Here is a 6,000-nt window from a genome sequence, read left to right on the forward strand (position 1 = left end):
TTTCCAATCTGATGAAAAAGAGTGAATGTGTTGTGTACAAAAGATTTTTAAAAGAACATTTTAAACCCATTATGGCATTCCTAAATACAACAAAAAGCTGTGGAAGATGATTTTTGGTATTTAGCCATGAGTTTCCACCTTTGAGCTGATTTATTGAAACAAACAAACCAATAAACCAAAAACATGTTTGTTTGTTTTTTGGGGGTTTTTTTTTTACGTTTCCTTTTCGGCTATAGTAATTATTTCATGACTGTTCCAGCTTCTGGGAAAATCCTGTGGATGTGTCATGCTGAATATGAGTATGACCATTCATATAATTGCAGTGAGTTGTGAAAATATGATTTCATTCATCAGTGTTTTATATTTATTTAGTGAGTCATACTTAGTGAAACCCCTGCCTTTCCCATCATGATATTAGCGGGCCATGTGGTTGGAAGATGTAATGAGACAACTTTCAGGGGAACAGACAGATTCTCTTGTTGAGCTCTTTGCTGGTTCTTTGTTGTTGCCAAATGGGGATCTATACTATGTTGTTTCTATCAATGTCAGATAGGACCTCAGTGTCTATACAGTGATGGCATTCCTGCTGGGAAGGACTTAGTGATTAAAGCAGACAGGTGTTCTTAGTCCTTGGAGAAATAAAGAAAGGAAACCATCGATGGCAACATGCGGCCATCACGGAGGAACATCCATAAAATAGATCATGGCAAGGAGAAAATGGATAAGAGCTAGAGGCTAGAAAGATCCAATGCACTGAGTAGGGAATCATTGCTGGCTGCAAAACTAGTCCAGAGAATGTCTTTGGGGACACTGGCCAGAGCAATATTACCATTTTCTCAGCATGTATTTGAGAGATTACAAAAAAATCTATTTTAAATATAGCATATTAAAGCAACAACATGTACGATTTTTTAAAAGGGATATTGTAGTCTGTGTTCTTCTTCATCACTGAGTCTGGTCTTAGGGTAGAATCCATAAACCACTACTTTAAGCAGATAATGAAGGAATTGGAACACTCAGAGCACTCATTGTATGGTGTTCATGATTCATTTGACTCGATGCCTATTGCCTAGCTTAAATATTGCTGCTTTTTTTGGTATGGCAACTTGTATGCTAATAAAAAACGTAAACTGAATTTTAAGTATATTAAAATAGTTTTATTATTAGTACTTACTCATAAAACTTACTTATAAAAACTAAAATCATGCATTCATTGCTCATAGAAAGAATCTGTTTAGTCATCTGCCAGAAGGTGGATTGAACAGTAGGCAGTGAATAAACTGTCAGCTTGGAATTAGCATGCTACTGTATGCCTTTTGCCAGAAGTGTCCCTCAGGGCTCAGATTAAATCCGAAGTGTTTGTGTATCATTTCATCATATTACAGTCTGTCATCCTGATGGCAGAGCAGTGTCAACGTGGGAAAGCTAATTGAATTTACTGGCTGAATGTGGCACAGCTCAGCCACAGTGGGTCTGTCAGGATAGTGATGACACGTCATGCTGGAGTGTAGCATGTCAGCAGCAAAGACGAAAAAGCCTCAAGCCCGCAAATATCATATGACTGATGATTTTGTCACCCGCACACCACTCCACAGTCACCACAGCTGTATTTGCTTGATTTATATCACTCCACGTCTAAGAGGGTATTTAAACCTCATTTAAAATATGTCAGTTGCTTTAAAATAGCAATTTTTCTTTTGTTTTTCTCCACTCTGGTGACACAATGAACAGTGGAAGTATTGTATATTTTGAGCCTATTTAAAAACCTGACACAAGATTGGACTCACCGTGCAGTTGTAAATAGAGGAAGTCTTTGGTGGCACTGGCCTTGGGTGAAAACAGCTCTGGCAGAACTAAAGAGTGATTTACTGTATTCACCACTTTGCCTGCTCTTTTCACTAAGAAATAGGCTGAAACTGAAAGAGGAATAAATGTTGCTGAAGTTTTCCCAAGCATTGCTCAGATTCATTATGTGCATAACTTACTTAATAGCATTCCTTCCTTGTACACTTCACGCCATGCCTACCCACCATGCACTGCAAAGGCTTTATATGCTCTGAGCGCTATGTAAAGGCTCAAAGTTGGAGGGGTCGGCAGGGGTAACGTTCGAGTGGCTAAAACATTTTTTTTTCATTCCTGACATTAAGACAGTTTGTATTTTCTGGGTGGCTTTACAGTCATAGTTGGAGGAACAGCTAGTCCAAAAGATAAATGCAATTTAGGGAAATTTTGTCCTCACAGGACAAAGGACACAGGGACCATGGTGTTTTAGAAATTTAAGCTTGTGGTGAGAAAGATTTTTGTTACACAAAGTCCCCACAGCAAACAGAGCTGATTAATTCAGCCCCTCCAACCCCCAACCCTGAAAATGATTCCCCCCACAGCACAGGAGCACTTGGGCATGTTTAGCGCAAATGTAATTACGGCCTCGGTAAGCGGCCAGCTTTTTAAAGAACCCCTTCTCCTCCTCTCTCACTTCAATACCTGATGATGTCATGGCCCTTTGTGGGGTCGCAGAAACTTCTCAAATCAACTGCCACTCATGACCTTTTCTTTCAATTTTTTTTCTACCTCCCCCCTTTGCCCAATTCTTTCTTCCTCTTTTTCTTTCTCCGGTTCATAACTGAGGTTCCCTTCACGGGTTGATCAAGCAGCCCCCTCCCATTGGCTCGTTCTGCTTTTGGAGCCACTTTATGAGAAATGCATGCCCTGTTTAAATGTATTGATAGTCCTCATAGACGTCCCAGTCTTTTGTCCTCCTGGCCTGCTGAAGTCTAAAAAGTTCCAGAACATTGAAAAAGGACTCAGCATACGGCTTTGTCCTGACAATCCCACCTCTAAACATATTTGACTACAGACATATTGCAGTTTGAGGGGCCAGAGCAATGCTGCTTGGAGAATTTCACCCATTTTATTGCCACTCTCAGTGGCAGAAAGGAATGTAATCTGGCAAACAAATGTTGTGACAGACAGCTTGTCTGGAGGATTTTATGGCCCGTCTGCACTGTTGGTACATGGGTACACCAGCCCTCTCAACAGCTAATGCTGCATGCAGTGCACATTGTGTTTTGTCATATATATTTTGATTAGTGTGCTCTTTTTCTAAATGTCGTTCTTACGGTCTGTGAATCAAAATAAGGATTTAAATGTACACATTTGAAAAAGAGTTGGCAAATAATGGCAAAGCACTAATCCAGGACTCACGCTGTAAAACACATTATACACAATCTAATGAAAATGTCCTTTTCCTTTAGGAGTGACCAGCGAAAGTTGGCAAATTTCTTTGCTATCTTTTTGACAGCCATATAGCTTAAAACCGATCTTTTAGAAGATCCCTTACTGCATGTGCCTTTCTTTTGTGAGCAGAAAGCGTGGTATATATAAGGAGTCATTGTCTGTTTTTTGTATCTCCCGTCCTATATTTAAAATATTTAAATATTTAAAAGAAAATGACCTCAGTCAAAACTAATGAATTGCTGTAAACACCAAAGCACTGGATTTGATTTGAAATAACTGATCAGACAAGAGATGAAGGAAGCTACTTAGTTAGTAGTAGTTAGTATCAAACAAAGGCATCAGTTTCATCGTCAGTTTTCCCAAATTAAATGTAAGTTGTGTTTCATTTGGTTTCCAGGATAGCAATTTGGCTAGAAAGTGTTGATTTAACCCCTGTAGACATGTTTATATATTTCATATATTACTTTGCCATGCTTGAAACTGCGCACTTCAATCATAAAAATGCTAAATAAAAAAAATAATAAAAATGACAACATAAAACAAATGAATCAGAGATCAGAGGAGGGGCTGGGAAAATATATAAAGGTTTTCTTCCCCAGTGGGGACTTTTCTGATACAGGTTCATGTCTAATTATATTTGTCAGTGTAGGAGAGAACTAGGGAAGGCATTCATTTGTCCTTTGACCTGATTTTCTATCTCCGTCGTGGTCGCTCTCTTCTTTTCTCCCCATCCAAGTGATTACAGCACACTTAAATGCCTAATTGGCTTTACTCCTTATTAGCAATACAATTATACAGGCCTTGGGATTCTCATGTGTGCAGCCATCTGTAGAAGAGAGACACCATTCAGATCTGTCCATAATTCAAACCATAGTTATTCTTTTACTGGCAAGCCTGGGCCTTTGTTTGTGTTGTATGGTTCTTATCCTGGCTTGCAGGGCCCCTCTCTCTTCTCTCTTTTGATCAGTACCTCACCTTTGTCCTAAATTAATAGAAACCTTGCAGATAGCACAAGCCATTATTATTCATTCTTTACTAGTGTTTTTCTGCAGATAAATGTATCTAGAATCGAACTGTATTTTCGGAACAATAATAAGACGGCACTGGTTGCAACTCTGGGATTTTATTTTGGAATACAGATGCCACAGTGCCTGATATGCCTGACCATAACCTTTTGCTCATAATAAAAAATAAAATGTCTTATTTAGAACTGAATCAAACCCCTTTAAAAAAGTGTAAAAATAAATAGTGCAGTAACAATATCTCAACTTTCTTTCAATGTATTTTTTCCATGTATAAAATCAGATTGAATATTTCATTGTTCTAAGCAAGTTACAGACCTTATACACTTTTTTCAGAGATGAAGTTTTTAGATGGCTTCATTTGAAAGAAAAAACTTGTACCACACTGGTGTACCACACTTATGTATAAACTGCAACTAAATTTGGCACTAAATTTTCCATCAGACATACTTGAAATATGCAATTATCTATATAAATTTACTTGCAACACTTTTCATTCATAGGTTGTACTGACTCCACTATGTTTTACAGTTCTATAGAACTTTGAGAGAAAAATACCTATTATCTCAGTCACTTTCGCCCCTCCTACAAGGAAGTATAGCTGACACCTTGACAGTAGGAAGTTTATGTGATCTGAGAAAGCTCACTGAATTTTGGCACATGTGATGGATGGATTAACTCAGCCAGGTATATTCGAGTACACAGTTTCTGAGCTTCATTATCTGTGGTCATATCTGCACACAGAGGAACCCGTCTGTCTGCCTGGGGTCTTCCTCAGTCGTAATAAGACAGCTCTGATAGTATCTAATGACAAGGCAGACACCCCAGTTCCTGATGCCATTATCAAAAGTGGCCTCATCAATCAGACAGCAATGTGACTGGGGATGTGTGTGAAAAGAAAGATCAGTGATGAGAAGCTGTAGTGGAGAGAAAGGGTGGGATGATGGGTGGGTGGCAGGCAGGAAGAGGCGAGGAGTACACGCCTGTAATGAGGTGGCCCACCTTTTTACCCCCATTCGACCTGTTAAGAGATGGTGTCGTAGGAGGCGGGGCAAAGGGCAGAAGAATAAACCTCTCAGTATGTTTACACACTCTGATGAATAACTCCTAATCTGAGTGCTGTTCATCTACAGATGCCCACTTTTTTTTGTAGTTCGTATCATCTGTAACCTAAAAAGATGTTTACAAAACCATGTGTAACAAAATAGTTCTGCATTGTCATGTCCTCAACTTAACTGACACTTATGTCACAACAATTTCCATCTTTACACAACTGATGTAGTTTTGTTTTATGAAATAGATGCAGAATTGAGAAACAGGTGCTGGTAAAGTGTGCATGCATGTATTGTTCGATTGAATTTTGTAACTCCATAATCCTGTTTCGTTTCAGTTAAAGGACATATTGCATCTTGACTCAAAGGCACACTTTTGTTACTCAAGCACAGGAAATTTCAAATATGCTGAATGAACTCTCAAGCACTGTGGAGGAAGGGGTTGAGTTTACGCTCAAGCAGATTAACATGTTTGGAAATTCTAACTTTCTCCATCTGACATCTTTGTGTGAGAAGAAAAGCAGAGGAACCTTTGACAACGGCATTTTTCACATGATCAGGGCCGGATGAAAAAATGCCTTTGAAAGGCAGTGAAGCCCAGGAAAATTGTTTGTTGACCACACAACAACCATCGCACTGAGGCTGTCAGACCTATGAGGCATGAGGAATTCCTTTGGGAAACAGATTAA

Source organism: Oreochromis aureus, linkage group 1, assembly GCF_013358895.1.
Source record: "Oreochromis aureus strain Israel breed Guangdong linkage group 1, ZZ_aureus, whole genome shotgun sequence".
NCBI lineage: Eukaryota > Metazoa > Chordata > Actinopteri > Cichliformes > Cichlidae > Oreochromis > Oreochromis aureus.